Source organism: Ischnura elegans, assembly GCF_921293095.1.
Source record: "Ischnura elegans chromosome 13 unlocalized genomic scaffold, ioIscEleg1.1 SUPER_13_unloc_3, whole genome shotgun sequence".
Lineage (NCBI taxonomy): Eukaryota > Metazoa > Arthropoda > Insecta > Odonata > Coenagrionidae > Ischnura > Ischnura elegans.
In genome coordinates, this window is record NW_025791659.1 from 10,307,627 (window position 1) to 10,330,261 (window position 22,635).

Consider the following 22,635-nt stretch of genomic DNA (forward strand, 5'->3'; position numbering starts at 1 on the left):
ATTTATAATTTCCTTAGGAAAACCTCACATCTTTCTGTTTTGTTCCGTGTAACGCGGTCGTGTGTGGAGAGGAATGGCGGGAAATTTTCAAGTGAAAGTTCATAACTCGGGACAGCTATTAAAACTCCAGTTTTCCCTCAATTTCCCAAACAAAGATGAACTTTCCTCGGGAGTTCAGAAAGTTTTTTTTTCCTCTCCTCCTCCTCTCCCAGACTGTGACTTTAACCCCAATAAATAGTTTGCCAACTGCTCACAGTTTTGTCTGGGTTGTTCGGAAACTGCCGAATCAAAACTTTGGAGCCAAACTCCATGGCTTTCAAACTCCTAACTGTTGGCGGCCTCGTCGTGCTGACGTCACTCCCACAAGACCTCGGGGTCCCACGAATTGGGGTAGATAGAGGCGCTGCCGCGGGTGACGTCACGACGACGCTGGCCGCCATCTTGGAATTCCACAAACAGCCTCACGAGTACCGATTAATTGTTTTAAACGTATTCGTCTGACTCATAATTAAAAATATCGTCAATTTTTTTGTTCTGTTGATTGAATTGTGTAAGTAAAACGTTAAAATAGTTTTTATTTATTTGGGAATCCACAAGAATTGTTGTGGAAAAGTGCTACGATCTTTTGTTTATTTAAGTATGTCTAACTTCCACCAATTTTAGCATGACTCTGTTGAACTTTTTGTTAAAATAGGTATTTCCCAGACGAAGACTGATTTTTTCGCCACTAGTAACTGCGTACTCTTTGTTACCGTGACTTCATAATTAACATTTGAGAGTGGACTTCAATATCGAATGTTATTTCTCGTGCCAAAAGTCTAAAAATATATTCCAAATGAGAATGGGTCGCTCCGTTTAGTAGGCACAATAGTCAGTCGATTTTGATCATAAAATAGTTATAAAAAATATTTCCTTGAATTTCTGCTAGTAACATGAATTTTCCGAGTTTCTATTCCTAATCCAGTTGTCGGCGGACTGTTCTTAGTATTAACTTGAAACTCGCAGGAAAAGTTTATTGTACATTTACTTTCATAGTGGTGAACTTAAATTTGTTATAAACCCAGTTTCAACGTTATTATATATGTTTACACTCATATGTGAATATACTTACTCTATCGTAGCTCCTACGGAAGACCAATAAGCAGAAGGTACTATGTTAAAAAATGAGAAAAATGGAGAGATACAGTGTAAAAATGTTACAATAGTGTAGTTTCCATCATCAAAGAAAACGAAAGGCATTGATTGCGAGTCGTTACCCACCATAAGTGTATTTATAATATACAAATTATTTGGTATTAGAAATCCCAGTTTAGACGAATGTTAATGGTCAATTTTAACCTCATTTGAAAATGGTCAGATTGGCGCCCATGCGATGCCACTCCACGTGACGTCACAGGGACCTAGTTTCTATACGAGTAGATAGGAGTTTTACATCGTCTGAGATTACCAATGCATGCATGAGGCACAGAGCTCAGGGAAACATGTCTTAACAATCACCTGTTAAAACTGCATATGGTCGGAAAGTTTCTTTCGTTTGATAGGGTATTAATAATCCTTATTCAAGCCAAGCGCTACCTGCTAGCAGGTTACTCTTCTACCTGCTAGCAGCCTGCATCGTGGCGGGGCTCATAGTCTCGCACCAAGGTGGCCTCACACGGCGGCGGCTGGAACCAAATGACGTCACATGGGCTTTTCTCAGCATTCATACTCAGCCGTCGCGTTTTCGCGTGCTTGAAAATTTTCACTTTTCATTTAATCACGAAAAATAGATTTCGTCATTTAAAAATCTACAAATTTGAAATACGCACTCCAGGAGTAATGATCTTTCGATTTAGGCAAAAAATTAATCGGAGACCACCCTTTTTTAGTATAAGTGCGAATGGAAAAAAATATTTCTGTGAAACAAGATATTCGAAACCTGTGACCTAATTTTTTTTATTGCTGTCCTCACCTCTGTAATATAGCCATAAATTCATCATATTTGGGGCAGCGAAAGCAAAAAAAAGCGATGGAAAGTTGTTGTAAAGTTAGTTCTTCGGGAAAAGAGGGAAGTTTCCATTTGCGTGTTTAGAGTTGGTATTTGGGTGAGTTTGTTGCGTGGAAATTTTAGGCGGGAGTGGGGGAAGATGGGTGGGAGGTGTACAAGTTTTGCTAAACTTGCAGGACTAGTTTGAACCCAAGTTATGTTCTTCCTGAAGAGTTCCCATTAGACTAACTTATCCCCTTGTGCCCCATTCAACTCTCAATCTTACCTCGCTACCCCATCCCCTATAAAGTTCTCATCCGACAATTAACCTCTATACTAAACCCAACAATGCCGTGTTAAAGGAGGTAGCCTAGCGACTTTAAGGCCCGAAACAAATAAGTTTAAGTAAGCAGTGAAAAAAAACGTATCGATATCATATACAATGGTAATAAGGCCAGTTCGGCTGGTCGTCCCCTTCGCTTGTGGGACAACCGTAAACTACTTTCCCGAAACCATATAAGGTACATATACAGTGCACTCCCGATTAACCGGGCTAATGATTGTGTCATTCGGCACGAATAATCGGAAAACACGGATAACCCAAACTTTCACTTTAATGTCTTCTAATGTCCATAATTTACGTGAAACAAACATTATATTATTATTTATTCAGTTATTCTGTTAGTTTAGAGTGCTTCCCGTACTCATTAAGAGCTTTCTTCGCCAGTTCATGACTTTTAGCGAAGATGACATATTTGTACTCCTATTATTAATGCTCCATGGTTTCGAAAACCACACAACCGTGGCTCTGTGATCACGGATACAGAAAAGTGGTTTGCGCGAAAGCTTCAAAACCATTGCTCGACGTCGGAAACTACACTGTCAGGCACCACGCCACCTAGTCGCCTCTCGCACAAGTTGCCTGGGTTGCCAACTGCTGCGCGACGTGCATCCGCGATAACGAAGCGCGGTCGCGCACTGCCAGGCTTGAAAAACAGGAACACGGTGCTCACGTGAATGCAGCTAGCGCGGGATCGCTTCCGTTGTACGAAGGGAATTCTAACGGAAATAATAAGGCTGGTGTATCCTAGCATTAGTGCAGAAATTCCGATCATTTTGTGTCCGATTTTATTTTTTTTAACTAAAGGTTGCGGAAAAAATTGAGCGAGATTGAAAATCATGCACGGATAATCCGCAACGCGGATATAACGATGCCGGATAATCGCGAGTCTTCTGTATATCTGGTAAGGTAGAAAAAGTATCACGGCTTTCTCCCGCTTAGGCCCGGGCTCGAGAGATATTCGCTTGTAATGATTTTGCGTACCTAGACGTCCCTTGAGTAATCTCCTGAAATTCGCGTGGTAAGGCACAATTCGGAGTTCCACTTAAAATTCATAAGCTTATATGAAAATAAAAAAATCGCCAAGTAACCAAAATTTAACGGGTGAGGATGAGTTGTGACAGTGATTTGTAAAATTATAAAAGAGAAAAAAATTGCCATCAACGGGATTTGAACTCGGGACGCACGCGGCAGGTTTTAATGGCTGAGCGGCCTAGATAGCTCGACCTTCGTGGTAGCTGTGAGGGCGAGTTTACTCAGGGGAAGTCATTGTGCTCGAAATATTTACATGCGAATACCTCTCGAACCCGGGCCCATGTGGAAGAAAGCCGTGACTTTTTTCTACCTTACCTATATAGTTTCAGAAAATAACATCCACATCCAGATCCCAAACATCACTTTGGCGATGTCTCCTTGTGACTATGTTTCCGACATTTTGTGTAATACTCTGGATTTTTATGGACATTAAATGGTGAAGTTTGGACCAAAATATGCGGTAATAATTGCCTTAATGAATTAATCTCAAAATGGGAGATTTTGCGCAACGCAAAGTTTATAATCACTCAAAGATCTCGTTAATGTAAGCTCAAAAACTCGTATGAAAAATACAAAATATCGCGTTTTCTGAATTATTTTTCCTGCGATTAATGCAAGGTAGTGAAAAAATTGTCCAAAGTTATTACCGTAAGGAAAGCGTTGAAAATTTTATGGTAAAAATCTTTTGATAATGCTCGAATCGATATTTTGCAAAAAAAACTTGCGTAACAATGAAATCGTATTTTGGCAACGGTCGAATTAAAATTTTGCAAAAAACTAATGTGACATTAACATCGAAAATGATGAAAATATTTGAACTTATCATAACTTGATTTAAATATTCTCTTACTATAGACAATTCATTGCTTACATTTATAGCAATTAAATAAAAATTAATATTATCAATTAGATGCCTGTAAACGTTATTGTAGACAATAATGTACAATAAATAAAAAAATTTTGTCATATCCATATATTATCTTTCTACCTGTAGGTATCCTTGCACACGTGTTTAGTTTGAGGCAATGCTAATGTAAATTTTCATCTTTTTCTTTCCATCGACGTGTTTTGGATCGTCAGCGTCTGTGATCATCTCTTCATCGGTTTCCTGAACTACGCTGCTCCGGCCCCTTCAGCTGCAGTTTTCCTGAAGTATTACAATGGAGTCAAGTTCCCTTGGATTGCAGTGAAAGGTAGGAACGACGATGGAAATAAATAATCACATTATAAAGTCACACCACTGAAATACAAGGGTGGTTTTTTCAAGCTGAGACGGGCCACGAACAGAAGACGAAATGATTGATAAAAATTTTATTTCATAGGTAAATCTTGAGTGCACTTGTGGTGTCCTTTGCAACTTTATGACTATGAGACAATTATTTTACCATTTTTTAATTATTTACTAGACGTGGTCGAGATTTGTCAATTTTGACTGCTCGTTGAAAAACATTTACTATTATTGATGTGGTGAATACAATATTTTATAGTAAATATTGTATTCACCATGTATGTGGTGAATAAAATAGTTTTACAATAAATATTATTAAATGAAAGCAACCCAAAAAGACAATTTTGGAATGTATATGTTGCTGTTACTTGTGTAATGATAGATTTTATAATAATATATGTACAGTATAGTTTGATAATACAATAAACACCTCTTCGAAAATCCGTATGGGTCTGTCCACGGACATGACGATTCATAGTCTGTGGGCATTCAATTTGGGGAATATATTTTTATTTTCTATTAATATTTCTAGGCCAATTTTTCACTAAAATTAGTGAATGGGTACTAAAAATAGTATGCCAGCATATTTTTGATTAAAAAGTTCTTAGTTTTTTTCCGGTAATCCATGGACATACTTTTGTACGATTATTGGAGAGTGACCAGATGCTGCTAAGTCGTATGAATAGGGTAGTTTCCTTCATCAAAGAAAACGAAATGCATTGGTTGATATTCGTTACCCACCATTAGTGTATTCATAATATAAAAATGATTTGGTTTTACAAATCCCAGTTTAGACGAATGGCAATGGTCAATTTTATCCTCATTTGAAAAAGGCCAGATTGGCGCCCATGCGATGCCAATCCACGTGACGTCACAGGGACCTAATTTCTGTACGAGAAGATAGGAGTTATACGTCGTCTGAGGTTACCAATGCATGCATGAGGCGCAGAGCTCAGGGAAACATGTCTTAATAATCACTTATTAAAACTGGATAAGGTCGGAAAGTTTCCTTCGATTGATAGGGTATTAATAATTCTTATTTAAGCCAAGCGCTACCTGCTAGCAGGGTACTCTGCTACCTGCTAGCAGCCTGCATCGTATCAGCGCTCAAGCCTCGCCCCAACGTCACCTCACACCGTGACACCGGGAACCAGAATGACGTCACACGGGGTTTTCCCAGCATTCCTACTTAGCCGTCGCGTTTTCGCGCGCTTGAAAATTTTCACTTTTCATTTAATCGCGAAAAATAGATGTCGTCATTAAAAAATCTGAAAGCGTGAAATACGTATTCCAGGAGTAATAATCTTTCGAATTAGGCAATGAAACATAATAGAAAACCACCCTATTTTAGTTTTCATGAATTTTTATTCGGTCGTTCTTGCCGTTTGCTCCCCAACACATCTGCTATTGACCCAGGGCGTGACCGCTTCATTGCAACACAAAAATAGCGCGATACCTCACCTGTCTTTCAATAAAATACTCCAGACTTAGGAGACCTTACTTTTACCTTTTTTTGGACGGTCATTTTCTCTCACGAAACCATTCCGTCTGCTTAATTGCAAAACGGAAAAAATAAAGGGTTGAGTTCTTACGCCCGGGGAAGTTGTTGATTTTTTTATTTGGTTCGCGACCCCACTCCGAGACGGCGCCTCGATCGTGACGTTTCACGTGGCGTGCTTCGCCGCCCCGCCGAGTGCGGCACTGACGTCTCGTCTGCGGTTTCACCCGATGACGTGGCTTTAATGACTCGCGTGTCATCGCTCAGGTGTTTTTTCATTTCAGCATCAGCCAATATTAGAGCAGTGTATGATTTGTGTAATGAAGCGATCCCAGATGTTTGCGAAAGTGGAAATTTATGTTTTACGAGAAATTGTTTCTGCAATAAATCCTTATGGACATGCAAAAATATTCAGTCTGTCCCAAAAGTCGTGTGTCATTTTTGACCTATATTTTAGCAACTTTTCCTCGAGCAATATTAATGAAAATTGGCGTACTTACGGGGAAATGTATTATGTTTTGTTGACTGATAGCAAGATTTTTAAATTTTGATTTTTTGACCTCACAATGTGTGTCAAAACCAAAATTTTGAATTTTTCGCATGGCGTTTCAATGTAAAAAAATCTAGATTGAAATAAGTCTGAATTTCATTGACCAAGATGTCAATTCTTAAGTTTTTGGACACGAGAAAACCTAAAATATCCCTTTTATCCCGAAAATTTAACCATTGACACGGTAGGGTCACAGTAGAGGTCCAGAGGTTTCTAAGGGTTCCTAAGTCAGTTTTGCAGTTCCACCATAGGCAGTTGTTATAGGTGATTATTGATAGACGTTTCCCTGAGGTCTCTGTCTCATGCATGCATTGTTAATCTCAGACCATGTAGAACTCCCTATTACTCGTATAGTAACTAGGTCCCTGTGACGTCACGTGGAGTGGCATCGCATGGGCGCCAATGTGGCCTTTTTCAGATGAGGTAAAAATTGACCATTTACATTCGTCTAAACTGGGATTTCTAAAACCAAATAATTTTATATTATGAATTCACTTATGGTGGGTAACGAATCGCAATCAATGCCTTTCTTTTTCTTTAATTAACCCGGTAACGCCTGAATTAAAAAGTTTCTGCGGTTTAATGGCAATCATGTATCTAAATGTCAATGCAAATTCTGAGTGATTACGTACAAAATGTATTCTCTTATCACTAATAGTTACGCCTTGCGGTACCATAGGGTACCACCAAAATGTCTTGCATATTAACATCCCAAATATTAGGCTCACATCAAATAACCATACGTTATATGAGATATACATGCTACAAAAATCATAATTCCATAGTGAAACCTTTGAATTAACAATACATAGGACGGAAGTAAAGAAAATCGAAATGCTACCTCTAAAAAATTCCGTTCTTTTTGGGCTAGTTGATGATCCTCAAATTTCAAACGGCGCTAAAGTCGTTAAATACAGCCTTTAAAATACCAAACTTTTCGGAAAAATGTTATTTAAAATATTCTCAGCAATTTAAAACTCTCAAAAACCCTAATAAATTACGATAAATAATAAAAAAGTTACGTTTTACACTGCACTACCAGCTGGTACCATTTGGTACCTCTAACCGTTAACGGGTTAAGGTAACGACACTGTTTGTACGGTTGAATTAGAATATCAAATTCATGGCTGGATATTACGCCATCGACCGTGTTAGGGTTGTTCTCAGTGAAGAGGAGGGTGCAAAATGATTTGAGATGCGGTTTTTCGGATTGAATGCTGACGTAGCTGGCTGGAGTTTTCCGTGACCGTCTCCCGGCATGCAACGCGCGTCTGGTGCATCCGTGCACGCCAAGATGCCAGACGTGCTCCGTTGTACTCACGAGAGGGTACATTCACGTTTAAGAATTTTTCGGACACTCGTCTCGTAAGCGGGTATGTGCTCGTTGCATGTCTTATATTTTCAATTTTTGGAATTGCACGTGCTACTCCGTACTGTTGGTACCTTTAAGTAAAACAAGAAAAAAAACAAGTGAAGGTTGAAATGCGTCGAGTGATTTGGGCATATCCCGACTCGACAAGTAGCGCGCATATTGGATTACGAGGTGAATTCAAGGAATTTGACGACATCTACTTATACCGCGAAAACCTGGAAAAACTCGAATTTGTTTTATTCAGATCGATTGGGAAGCCGGTTTAAGTATGGTTTGACGAAAAAATGCTCACTATAGATGGCAGGCTTTTTTAAGGCCGTGTGACGATAGCCCACACTTGATCGTTTTCTGTCCTACGTGTAGTATCAGCTTCTCCCATTCCTAACCCTCTCTCGCTGCAATGTTCCACTTAAACCAGGATTCCCCCCTCTCTCTTCCCGTAGTCACGTGATATCGCACCCCGTGCCAGGCACCACGATGAGAAACCTAATTCGGAACGAGAGGGGGGTGGATAAATTGCACTTCAGGGCGGGCAACGTGAGGGAAATAGAAAAAAAGCGAAAGAAATCGAGAGCGAATACGAGATTGAGGCAATTAACCTTGCCTGATCGCCCTTTCATTATCGAAGTTTTTAGTAAGCGTTCACGCCACAGAACGGCGCTGGAATAGGTGGATGACAAAATTGAATTTTTAGCCTATATTTACCTCCCTTTTACGGTATAAAACATTCCATGTCGACCTCTAGAATTTCTGTGACACATCGCGCTTCTATATGTGGATAATAGGGTAGTTTCCTTCGTCAAAGAATACGAAATACATTGATTGTGATTCGTTACCCACCATTAGTGTATTCATAATATACGAATTTTTTGGTTTTAGAAATCCCAGTTTAAACGAATGGCATTGGTCAATTTTATCCCTATTTGAAAAAGGCCAGATTGGCGCCGTATGCGATGCCACTCCACGTGACGTCACAGGCACCAAGTTTCTATACGAGTACATAGGAGTTTTACATGGTCTGAGATTAGCAATGCATGCATGAGGCATAGAGCTCAGGGAAACATCTCATAATAATCACATATTAAAAATACCTAAGTTCGAAAAGCTTCCTTCGTTTGATAGGGGAATAGTAATCATTATTTAAGCCAAGCCCTACCTACTAGCAGTGTACTCAGCCACCTGCTAGCAGCCTGCGTCGTATCAGCGCTCAAAGCCTTGCCCCAAGGTCACCTCACTTGCGGAAGCGGGAACCAGAACGACGTCACGCGGGGTTTTCCCAGCATTCATACTTAGCCGTCGCGTTTTCGCGCACTTGAAAATTTTCACTTTTAATTTAATCGCGAAAAATAGATATCGTAATTTGAAAAATCTAAAATCGTTAATTACGTACTCCAGGAGTAATAATCTTTCGATTTAGGCAATAAAAAATAATAGGAAACCACCCTATTATGCGATATTTAAATGAAAAACTATGATCAGCACACCTCGAATACGTGGCTACCATATGAGATCCTCATCGGGTTATCCTCTAAAGGGAAAATAGGATTTTAAGCGCATCCTCTTCTTCTTTTGTTCTCAGCCTGTCTTTTCATCATCGCATCAATTCTTCCGCCTCATCAAACGGCGATTTGCGAAGGCTTCCTTTCCCCCCTTCCTTGCGTGGCAAATGATCTGGCGAGAGAATTTGACGACATCTCTCCAGTCATCGTTCTCCTATCTTCGCCGACTTATTCCCAGTGGGGGTTAGGGGTTGAACCATCTCGAGGCGCCTAATTTGGAATTCGACTCGCAGAGCCATCTCTGAACGTGTTCCAAAAGGAATCATATTCCATGCGTCGTCAATTCCTCATCCCTTATCGTATGTGCTTAACTTGCCCTGCCTAAAAGAAACCCGACTTCTCTCCAGCGTGGGAAATGTGCGTATGTACTAAGATTTTGAAATATGTGGGTCGTTTTTATAACTATATTTGTATGCGTATACAAGGTGTCTAAGTGTGAATCTGCCATAAAATTTTTTTTTAATATATTTAATTTATATAATTTATTACAGAAAATATATCACATAAATCTTTCCATGGAAATAGTACCAGAAATTTTTCAATAAATTATTTCAATGTTCATAAATAGAAAATGTATAAAGAAATCTCATAAGAATACAAACACTCATTGGAATAATTATAAGAAAAAAAAAGAGCTTTCAATCACATGGTCCTGCTAAGCAATTGCTTATCAGCAGGTTCCAGATTTTCACACAAATGGATATGCTTACAATTATAAAATTTTGCACAAAAATGACTACAAAAATTCACAAAAAGTAAAATTGAAATATAAGGTAATAGTATTAAAAATATTCACAATTGTATCAGCATTGTCACGAGAGACAAAATGAATCATTTACATATTTACTTACAACTTTTTACACGTATGTACATCTAGTTTCGCAATTAAAAAATTTATGCAGAGAAATAGTTAACATTAAAAAAACACAAGGAGTAAAAAAGGTGACAGAAATTGTGATACTTTAAAATATATTACAATTTTACATGCATTGTCATAAAAATAAAATGCAGGAAAAAGCTAAAAAAATAGCTAAAATTAAAAAAAAACGCAAAAGTAAATAAACAAATATTAAGGTGATAATTTTAAATGTTTTACAATTATTATGTATTGTCATCAGAATAAAATGAATTAATGAGATGTTTCTCTATTCAAAAGGTAATTTTTAGTATTAATTTTCAATTCTCTTATTGATTCTATTTTCTTTAAACTATGTGGTAAGCCATTGATTGTCATTGGTATTTTAGCACTCATTACATTCTTTCCGTAATTATAATAATATAAATAATACATTTATTGTTCTAGGACCTTGTCCTATGGAACGTATCACATTTTATAAATAAGTCTCAGCATTGAACAACGAATCAAAAGTGAAAATAAATTTTACAGTATTAATGACATAATAAATATAGAATAGAATAGAATATTTTTGTTATGCTCTAGGTAAAAACCTAATATGAGAGCAAAAAATGGAAAATACAGGAAATGTTCTACTCTCAATAAAAGGCATTTTGACAAAAATATGACATTAAGGAGATTATTGCTAGGCTAACAAGTAGTAGATATTTATACAAAAAATGTAAAATATTCAATACTAATAACACAAAAATATAAGTTTTAACACAGACATTAATGAACAATACACACATACATATACACATTTTTATAGAGAGTTTTGATAACATCACAACTTCAAGTTGATGACTCTAATGAGTTAAGGAGACTGAATTAAGCCGCAGACTTCAAATAGGAGTACAGCCTTCTTTTTAAACGACTGAAGTGATTGTCACGTCTTTATATTTGGCGGAAGAGAGTTCCAGAATCCAAACGCAGTTGGATGAAAAGATTTGAAATATATATTGGTGCGGGCTTGGGGAAATTGAAGGTCAGAAACAGGGCGGGTGGAAATTCCAGTCACTTTTTTGCGGGGGTTAATGACATGATGAAACATATAACATAACATATATCATAGCATGTGTAGCATTGCATAAATGCATTGCATATCATAGCATATATCATAACATTGTATAAATGCAATAAATGCTAATAGAATTCAAGGAATGTGTTCAAAATTGTCACAAAAGTATCGAATTTAACTTTATATTAAAGTGGCTTTCTCTTTACGGGGCCAGAGATGTTTAATCTACTGCCCGTTAGTTAAGAAAAAAAATTCAAATAACATACTTTTTAGCATTTTTTTGTCGCATAAACAAGGGGCCTCAACTACATAGTTACTGAACCATGGCAATCCAAAAATTTTTTATTGGGTGTAATTGGCAGTCACCATGACAACGGCTGTTCTTGTGTATGGTGCCTTTAACGACATTTTATTTAATACTATGCATTTTTAAGGACATCAAATAATTTATTTTGGACGAATATGTGTGATTATAATTGTCCAAAACAATTAAACTTTAAGCTAAACTAAACGATATTCTTGCACGAGTATCAACAATACGATTGCAGAACATCACACATTGTTAGAATAATTGTTTAGGACAATTAAAAATTGCTCATTTTAGTCTAATAGTTATTATTTACTGTCCTTAAAAATCCACTCTGTAAAATAAAATGTGAAAAATGCTCAATACCCAAGAAAAGCCGCTTTCATTGTAACTCCGAAGTGCATTCAAAAATGTTTGCGTTTCCATGGTAACTACGGAGTGGTTACCCCATGTTTATGAAAGGGAAAATGATAAAAATATTCTCCCTCATCACGTCCTGAAGTATTGCAGATTCCTTCTGTGACATCCTCTATATAAGTAGATAATCTTAACTACTTAGAAAACGTCTAGAATCCGCACAATCAAGCATTACCGAATATTTTGCGAAGGAAAGTATAGTTTGTTCATGAATTAGGGTTTTCCCATAATAGCAAATACAAATGCAACAGAAAAACTTCTACTCGTGCCATAAAAATATAAATTTGCCTGGTACAATTCTCGTGGCGAAACATAAGACATTCATCCGAAGTGAAATCCCGCCAAGTACATTAGGAGAACGTAGCGTAATAATCTAGAGGAAGAAGAAAATCCTTAACAAGATAATTTGTAATGGAATGCTTTAAAATTTAATTTATTGACGTTGGTGCTCACAGTAGTGTTCAGGGTGGTATGTAGATATTTATGAAGAAAGTGTTTATGTAGCTCACGATTGTCCTGACTTCAAATATCTTTATTTATGCGGTGAAATAATTTATAATTCCTTCCCTTAACGACTGACAAATATTATACAGTGGTATCGTAATACATAGTTGTAAATAATATGTAATGAATGTAAATAGAATTCAAGGAATGTGTCGAAAATTGTAACAAAAGGACACAGATTAACTTTATTTATAAGTTCCCTTTTCTTTATCGGGCCATAGATATTTAATCTACCTCCCGCTGAAGTTAAAAAAGTTCAATTCTCAAAAAAAATATTCAACCTTATCGAAGAGTAGATTTTCTCTCAAGAAAAAAAAATCAGCATTTATTTGGATACTATTTCACTGTAGCAAAACTTACGTAACAGTTGGTGCTTTTAATTGTGTGGCATATATTTTTGATATTTCCTGGTGGCGCCATTCTTATGACCTTGAAGACCACTTTAAACGCATTTACTTTTGCATTTATCAGTTTTTGCGAAAAAATCTTTTGGGAGTAAATACATTACTAATTGATATTATTTTGAAACATATCACTGAAGCGTTCAGCTGACGGTACTGACAAAATGGTCGAACTGCAAAATAATGTGCAGTATTGTACTGAATTACATAGATAGCCATTTCCCCTCCTGGAACAGGATATGGTTGGTGTGGGGCGGGTTAAAATTGGACGAAAAATTGAATTTAAATCGATATCAAATCGATATTAAATTGCCTCCATCTCTGGGGTAATATTAAGGGTACGCCCTCATTGGGTGAGGGTGAGGATATATAGGGGGGAGTAAGGGTTCTTTTTCTGGTTCTACCGGAGGAAAACATTCAGATCTTCATTTGCATTCCGTGGATGTCTTTCCAACAGGGACGGGAAGTCTGTCATCTTCTTCTCTGTCGATTTTTCTTTCATAAAACGCGCATAAATTTAGCTATTTTTTCGTCAAAAATTTCTCCCCTCCATTTTTTTCGAGTTTTTTTTATTCTCCCCTCTTTCAAACGGAGAGCATGGTACCGTAGTGGGTAGAGCGCTTGTCTGCTGATCTAGGGGAATCGGGTTCAAATCCTTCGGACGCGCCGAAATAAAAGCCTCGAATTATTAAGCCTCGAATCGAAGCCTATTGTTCATGTTTTCACTTTCATAGCCCTGAGGATGATTTTAAATAAATCGAAACGTTGGCTATAACTTGTTTTTACATTGACCTAAACTCCAAGAAATATTAAAAATGTATTAAAAAAGGTCAAGAATAGAAGAGGAAAAAAATAATAATTATAAATAGGATACACAAAAAATAATAAATATCAGTGGGTAGATTATATTGGTCTTGAAAGGGATATAGGTTCTTTTCTCAACAATTTGGCGCGGGATTGCCTCATTATGTAATCCGATATTTTAAAAATGTAGGAGTTTTTTTTTTTTTTTTTTCGTTGAGATTCATCTTTAATGAACCTCTTTCCCCAAAAGTCATTAAAATAATCGATCACTGGGGGTTACCCAGGTGTTGAATATCTGATATCAATTTCATCGGTCGTATCATAATGAAGTTCTACCACCGCGAATCCCTGTTACCCTAAGAGACAAGCTTATTATGAATACATCTTGTTCAACCCTCTAATAACGTAAATCAGTTCAGCCACGCCACGTCATTTACCAATATTGAATCAGGCTAATATTCATCGAGCGTGTAGTGGTAAGATTTGCGGATGAGAAAGTAGAAAAAAGGTGCTATTTCGAAATCGTCCGGCCGCACCTTGAATAACCCATTAATCCCCAGCGTTGCGTAAACGTAACGTTATTGAATCCTAATTCTCAGAACAAGTTTCTACTTCAGAATAATTTTTTATTCGATTTACGGACTTTTTTTTTAAGTATCTACAGTTCAACTTTGTCATTTTCACCTACAATTTCATTCGTATAATTGTATTCTATGACCGATGGCGTTTGGCATAAAAATAGATTCGCACACACGAGACACCCTAAAGGCCGTTTTACACGGGGCACGGAATTGCGCAGGTTAGAGCTGCATTAATTTCTAAAATGGCGTGGAATTGCGAGAATGCATGAACGAAATTAGAACGGGCTATTTTGCCGTCTCGCACCCACGCATTCTCGCATGTGTTCTAGCAATTCACCGCTTTACACGACGCAATTTTGATTGCGCCTTTGCACGTACGTCAGATTGCGCAATTCCGTGTACCGTGTGAAACGGCCTTAAGAAAAATCACACACCCCATCATTTCCGTCAAGACAGAATGGGGAATTTCCTTTGAAGGAATGCTGATTAACTCCCGGCGAAAATGTTGTGTGTGCAAATCAAGAGAAAAAAATAAAAGATGTAACCTAATTTTTTTAAAATCCTTTTTTTGTATTTAATTAACCGGAGTTTTTCCAGCGTTGTATATACGCAGCATTATGCAAATCGTATAATATGATGAAAATATTTTTATTCCAAAAATTAACCTTAATTTGGCCAAAATAAATAGGAAAAATTGACACAACCAAAGTTAAAAGCCCTGAATACAGTCTGGGGAATAATGAGATAAGCAGTGAGCGTATGGGATCCGGTGCAGAAAGACTCAATCCTTGAACTGAATAAAATACAATGGAAGGCTGCACGGTTCATCAAGAACTGTTACGCTATGCAAATCACTCAAACCTTTAAACTCAGTAAAATATTTCTACTCAAATATGTATTTGCGTGTTTTTTGAATAAATAATTTGCATATTTTTGTACGAACTGCGCTTTTTTATGAACCATCGATTTTTTAGATTAATAATTCTTTCGGTATAAATTTTGATTTCTGCCGAAAGCATTTCGTATTTAAATTATTACGGAGGCTTCCGCGGTTAGTTATTTAGTGATGGTTTTCCGGGTTTACACCGCGTTGATACAACGCGGTGTAAACCCGGAAAACCATCATTTCGTATTTATTAAAAATCGAATTTTAGGGACATTTTGCCATAATATCTCTGTAGGTAGCTTCAAGTCTTCAACGGTTATACGTAGATAAAAATATGGTGTTAGATAAAACCGCTTAAAAACTCCAAATTTTGGGCGTACAGACAGCGTTACTCAGATGTTAAGCGAGTTAGTCTGGGAGCCGTTGGAGACTCGGAGGCTGCGCGCTAGGCTTAGATTGCTTGAACAATTGAGAGTTGATATCTTTAAGAGCGACACGATGAACATAATATTAGAGCCACACTATATTTCCAGGTCCGATAGAAGCGATCAATTAAGAGAGATATAATTTGCCGAACGGATAGATATGGGAATTCGTTTTTCCCTCCAACCATAAAGGATTTTTATAAAATCTAGTCCTAGCATCGTCATAGCTGTTCATTTTTATGTGTAAACGGCTTGTGTCCTAACACCCTCTGCCACACGCCTTTTATGCGGCTTGCGGGGTATTATGTAGATGTAGAATCTACAGTAAACACAATCATAAGAATAATCCTTGAGGCACCTTGGTGTATGTCTAATGAAAATACTACAAAGATCTGGAGCTAAATCATCTCTTGTGCCTATTGAAATCCTTCCCCTCAACCAGCAATGAACTCCTGACATCCCTTTGGGATAATAACCCATCACCATCCGCCAGGCACAAAGTTCCCAAGATATCCCTTGCCCCTTCCCACGTTTCCACCCCCTCCTAAAAAAAATTAAAAAAATGATACGCCGCTGTACTTTGCAAATTTATATCTGGACTTCACTGCATGCCATAATAATGAATAATGCGTCATTTCAAAGGAAATTTGATCCTCATTTTCTAATTAATTTTTCTTTTACACGAAAAATTCAAAAATCAAGACGCGCCAGTGCAATAAGTGACTCCGCACATCATAAAATTAGCCGTTTTGTCAACTTCATGAATTTTGTAACTCAGGGAAAACTACTTCGTCTACAACATTCATCTTCCACATTAAGTTGCAAACGTTAATTTAGATTAATGAAATTGCTTTTGCGTATTTATAGAACGCATATTTTGTTGTAAAATAACGAAAATAAAAATTACTCCTGGAATACGAATTTCACACTTTAAGATTTTTAAATGACGAGAGCTATTTTTTGCGATCAAATGAAAAGTGAAAAATTTCAAGCGCGCGAAAACACGACGGCTAACCATGAACGCTGGAAAAATCCCGTGTGACGTCATTCTCCTTCCCGCTACCGCCGTGTGAAGTGACCTTGGGGCGAGAACATATGCGCCGCTACGATGCAGGCTGCTAGCAAGTAGCAGATTACCCTGCTAGCTGGTAGCGCTTGGCTTAAATAAGGATTATTAATACCTTATCAAACGAAGGAAACTTTCCGACCTTAGACAGTTTTAATAGGTGATTATTAAGACATGTTTCCCTGAGCTCTGTGCCTCATGCATGCATTGGTAACCTCAGACGATGTATAACTTCTATCTACTCATATAGAAACTAGGTCCCGGTGACGTCACGTGGAGTGGAATCGCATGGGCGCCAATCTGGCCTATTTCAAATGAGGTTAAAATTGACCAATAAAATTCGTCTAAACTGGGATTACTAAAACCAAATAATTCGTATATTATGAATACACTAATGATGGGTAACGAATCGCAATCGATGCCTTCCGTTGTCTTTGATGAAGGATACTACCATATTAACAGCTGAAACCGTCCGAAAAAAATACTTATCTAGACAGCAATACAGCTATACAGCTGGGAACTTTAGATGTAAAAAAATCCCCGTGAAAATTCTGCTATGCGATGCGAGCCAAAAATGGTATCACGATTCTTGCATCTTTCGGGATTTCTTGCGTCTGCTGTTTGTGGTTTATTACGGCGAGCTCTGAATTTCTCCTTTCTCCATTACACTACAGGTTGCGTGACTCGTGCCAGCAGTTTACCGGCCCGGACGTGAGAGCGTGATCTCGTTTCGCCTCGTCGAGTGGAAAATTCGCCCGTGTCACGAGTTGTACCATCGGAGCCAGAGCACTTGTCGGTCACGCGTGATTTAAACTCACCGATCACGCGTCACGCGGCGGTAAAAAAACCCTTGCGTTGAGAGGCTTTGCTGTAATGGGTCTATATATACAGTGGCGGCTTGCCCATAGGGACTCTCGGACGCCGCCCCTTACAAAAATTTGAAAAAGGGAAAAGAACTTTTCTTGTTAATTACACATTGATATTTCATTTTTGTTTGCTGCATGTTTCATGTCGAACAATTGCAGTGAAGTTTTCTCTGGTTTCGCACCGGGTCAGGTTCTCAATTTCTCCTTCCAACGTTTCGATGGACAACTCGCCCATCTTCTTCAGGGATTCAGGAATCCAATACCAAATCCTCAAAGCTTCGGGGTATATACGGTGGAACTTGGATATAACGGCATCGGCTGTAACGTCAACTCGGGTTTAACGTCACATTTTATAGAGATTAGCCAAAATTGAACATTTTACGTTGTACGAAAACCCGTTTATATCGTCAACAAATATTGCGACGCTCGGGTACAGCGTCAAAAATTTTGCGATTCTTAGGCTGCAAAAGTGGTAGTGTGATTGTATTATGTCCCAAAGTTCATAGAAACCATGTGTAGAAACATCAAAAGCAAAAACAGGTCACAAGCTGGACGTTGAGCAGGTGACGGGATGCAACTCTTTTGTTTAATTGGTGTCTGGAGGGAGCGGGGGCTGTACCGCATACCTGGGTCTTATCCCTTCCAACCCCTACATTCTACAAGGTCACTGACGCAGGCACACAGTATTGTATTGTTTGTTTCGTTAGTTACGGTAAAACATACGTTACGATTGATTTCAGTAAACAGTGTTGTGTAAATAGCAGAACATTTGCGTTTTTACTTTGTCCTGTCACTCAGATTTAAGGCTGCTTTTTTATAACGTCACTCGGATATAACGTTAAAAATCTTCTGATCCCTTTGTTGACGTTATAACCAAGTTCCACTGTATACAGAATTCTGTACATCCTGTATAATTCTGTATATATACCCCGAAGCTTTGAGGATTTGGTTTTGGATTCCAGAATCCCTGATGACGAATGGCGAGTTGTCCATCGAAACGTTGGAAGGAGAAATGGAGGACCTGACCCGGTGCGAAACCCTAGAAAACTTCACTGCACACATTAAAATTGCCCATGGTCGAAAAGTTTCCTTCGTTTGATAGGGTATTAATAATCCTTATTTAAGCCAAGCGCTACCCGTTATCTGGGTACTCTACGCTACCGCCATGCCTGGCAGCAAGCAGCCTACATCGTAGCGGCGTTCATAGCCTCGCACCCAGGTGGCCTCACACAGCAGCAGCCAAACGGCACTCGGGCTTTTCCCAGCATTCATACTTAGGCGTCGCGTTTTCGCGCACTTGCAAAATGTTCACTTTTCATTTAATCGCGACAAATTAGATATCGTCATTAAAAAATCTAAAAGCGTGAAATGCGTACTCCAAGAGTAATAATCTATAGATTAAGATCATGCATGCATTGGTAATCTCAGATGATGTAAAACTCCTATCTACTCGTATAGAAACTAGGTCGCTGTGACGTCACGTGGAGTGGCATCGCATGGGCGTCAATCTGGCCTTTTTCAAATGGGGTTAAAATTGACCGTGGCCATTTGCCTAAACTGGGATTTATAAAACCAAATAATTTGTATATTATGAATACACTAATGCTGTGTAACGAATCGCAAGGAATGCCTTTCGTTTTCTTTGATGAAGAAAACTACCATCTTTGGCCTCCAGGGTCGTCACGAAACAGATTACTGTCTTCGCTTCATTTCCCCTCATGCACTCGCTATGATTCGTAGGAAATGAAACAGTCGACAGTCGGGCCGCGCGTACGAAATATTCTCTCGAACAGACGCGACGAGCTTCCCCTCTCAAGGGGGATCGCCCGCCGCAATGCTTCATGGGAACGGGAGTCGCGTCGTCAATTCGGCCCCACAATTCATTGCGCGTGACCGGAATATGAACCACTCCTTGCTTGAATGTATTTCTAGATTACATGCGTCTGTATTTCCCGTAGCGCCTCTCGTAAGATGGTTCATATTCAATGTCTATACTTGTTAGTACAGTAATTTCCGTTCAATGGGTCCACCGGTTATTTGGGGCAGCCACTTAATCGGGGCAGGTCTTGAAGAACAGAACCCAATAGAGGAATATCCCAGAGTATTCTCCGCTTAATTAGGACAGCATGCCGCTTTCTTGGGCCATGAGTCGCGACATAGACTCTGTACTCGCGACGAAATTAATATTTTTTTATTTTCAGAATGCAATTTTTTTATTTTTTCCTCCTTTTATTTACTCTTATTTTTCACAGAAGTTCCTATTCTTGCCCTATTTTGTAAGCTCTAGCTGTTATACTATCCGCAAGAGGATCGGACTTTTCTTTATTAGGACTTATAAAAGACATTCATTCAGCGTCGCCCGGGGCTGTGAAAAATATTTTTATCGAAATGGTTATAATTCTTAAAAATGATAATAAATTAACTAAACTCGCTGATTTATTAATCAAATTAATAGTTTAATAAACTTATGTAGCTTTATAAACATTCTCTAGTCTTCTTTCTATCATTTCAACGTTTGTTTATGCCCATATACAGGATAGTTCGCCTAATTGGGGCAGCCGCTTAATTGGGGCAAAGAGCACAAGTCCCGATATGTCCCAATTAACCGGAATCTACTGTACTTACTTTGACTTAACCCTTATTTACTGTCGCGTGGTGATGGTAGATGGTCCCAGCCCGGTAAATTTGTTGTTTACTTAGAGTGTGATTTGGCAACATCGCTTACCTACTTAGTAGCTTCATGTCTAATCCCCTCCCCTTCCACCAAACTGGGGTTTGTCATTCTATCTAAAAAAATATACTCGAAAATTGCGATAGGGGATTGTTTCGGCGTCACGTCAACAAACATGACAACATTGACAGAGACTACGTCAAAGGAAAAGGTGTCGCATATCGATAAAATATGTCTATTTTATTTAAATTAAAATTCTAAATTTTAGCCATGGATTATAAAAACTGTGTTTCTCCACTTGGCAAAGATAATACTTATTTTGCAATAGCATTTCCTTTAGCCATTAACTACTGACGCGGGGTGATGGTGTATACCAAGGCTGACAAGTTTGTTGTTTACTTCCAGGGTTATTTGGCAACATTGTTTTGCTACTAAGTAGCTTCAAGTCTACTCCCCCTCACAACAAACTGATTTTCGTCACTCTATCTCACCCTTGTGAAGTCGCTACCTTGGTTTGACAAGGTTCTAACTGACCATCAGCTGGTTTTGAGAAAAACCTTGTCAAAGTTTTAAACTGCTCTAATTCTATTATTAAGAGGAATTCATTTTTGATCTTTGGCACATACACTAGTGATCCACTAGATACACTAGTAATTATTACTTTAAGAAAATATGTTATTTATTGAATTTTTTACGTGTTTATATGATTAATAAAGTAAGTAAAGTGCAGTTAGAACCTTGTCACAACAAATATTAGTTTTTTCTCCTTGCAGTTGGAACTTTGTCACCGTTCTAAATCTGTTATTATTTTACACAGAGGAATAAAAACCGGCGCAACACATAGAGAAACATTTACTTTGTTATCTTGAGTGAAAACACCAAATTTTGGAAAAATGTCTGTTAGAACCTTGTCAAACGAAGGTAGCGAAGTGTAAACATCGTGCAAAGTGATGTGGGGAATCTGTATGTCCTCATTCCACTAGTTGCGTTATAGATGTCTCGATTTTTTGCATTGAAGTAACTACTACAGTGAGGTGAAGTGGTGTATATTACTTTATTTTGCATTTTGTTATAGTAATTGAATTATGAGTTTCCTGGACCCCTGAATCAAGAGAAAGTTAAATACGATTTTACGTTTTCACGAAAAAATACAATTTATTTTTCAAAAGTATGAAAAAATATGAAATATTGAAAATATCAAAATTTAATCATCTACAACTGTCGAAAATAATTTAAAATTTCAAAAATGCATGGTGGTTGTGTGAAGTGAGTTTGTGTATATTACTTTATTTTGCATTTAGTTATAATCATTTAATAACCAGTTCCCAGGGCCTGAATGAAAAAGAGAAAAATAAATATGATTTTCACCAAAAAATGCTAAGTTTCTTTCTAAAAATGCGAAGAAAATATAAAATATTTAAAGTATCAAAATATAACAATCAACACCAGCGGAAACACAATTTAAACTTTCAAAAGTGCATGGTGGTTCGTACCCATTTGTATCCTAAAAAAAACCCTACTTAACTCAAAAGAACGTACTTATCCATCGTTTAGGTTGGGTTGGTACCCCTGTGCGAGAAGGAATTTTAGCGCTGCAGCTAAGAAAAACTCAGCATCGAATTTCAAATGCCCTAAAACAGAATTGCCCGTTTTTTTTTAATTTCTCATTCCCTCCCCGAAATAACGAGAGGACTTCCGGCCATTGTTGAATTTTTCATGGCGTCTCAATTAGTCAGGGGCCTTACCCTTCCAAACAGCTTTCCACCCCAGCGCCATCTTTGAACGAGTGGAGGAAGGAAACAAACGGTGATGAGGAAAAGGTGAAGAAAGGGCCGAATCTGCTTGAGCGAAAAAAAGATTAAAAATTTCCGTACACGACCTGACCTTTTATCACCTCTTCCATCAAGCCATTGAAATTCCTGCTGTTTTGTCGGAAACAAGGAGTAGGTTGAGAAAATGGATGTAATGTACTGCTCCCATGTGGTTACAAGGGGAGATGAAAACAGCAGAAAAACGTTGAGCTAATTATCAGCCACGTTTCAGGCAAGATGTTTTCTACTTCGTGAGCAAAGAGGCCAGTAGAACAGAGAATGCGTTGGTGAAAATTCCAATGGTTGTCAACAATAGGGTAACTTCTATTGACGCAAAAAAGGTGAAACGCTAAACTAAGCCTTTGTACGAATTTCTTCCAAAGCATTATAGGGTCGTGTTATATATCGTTCTATTCATTGTTCATTTGACTG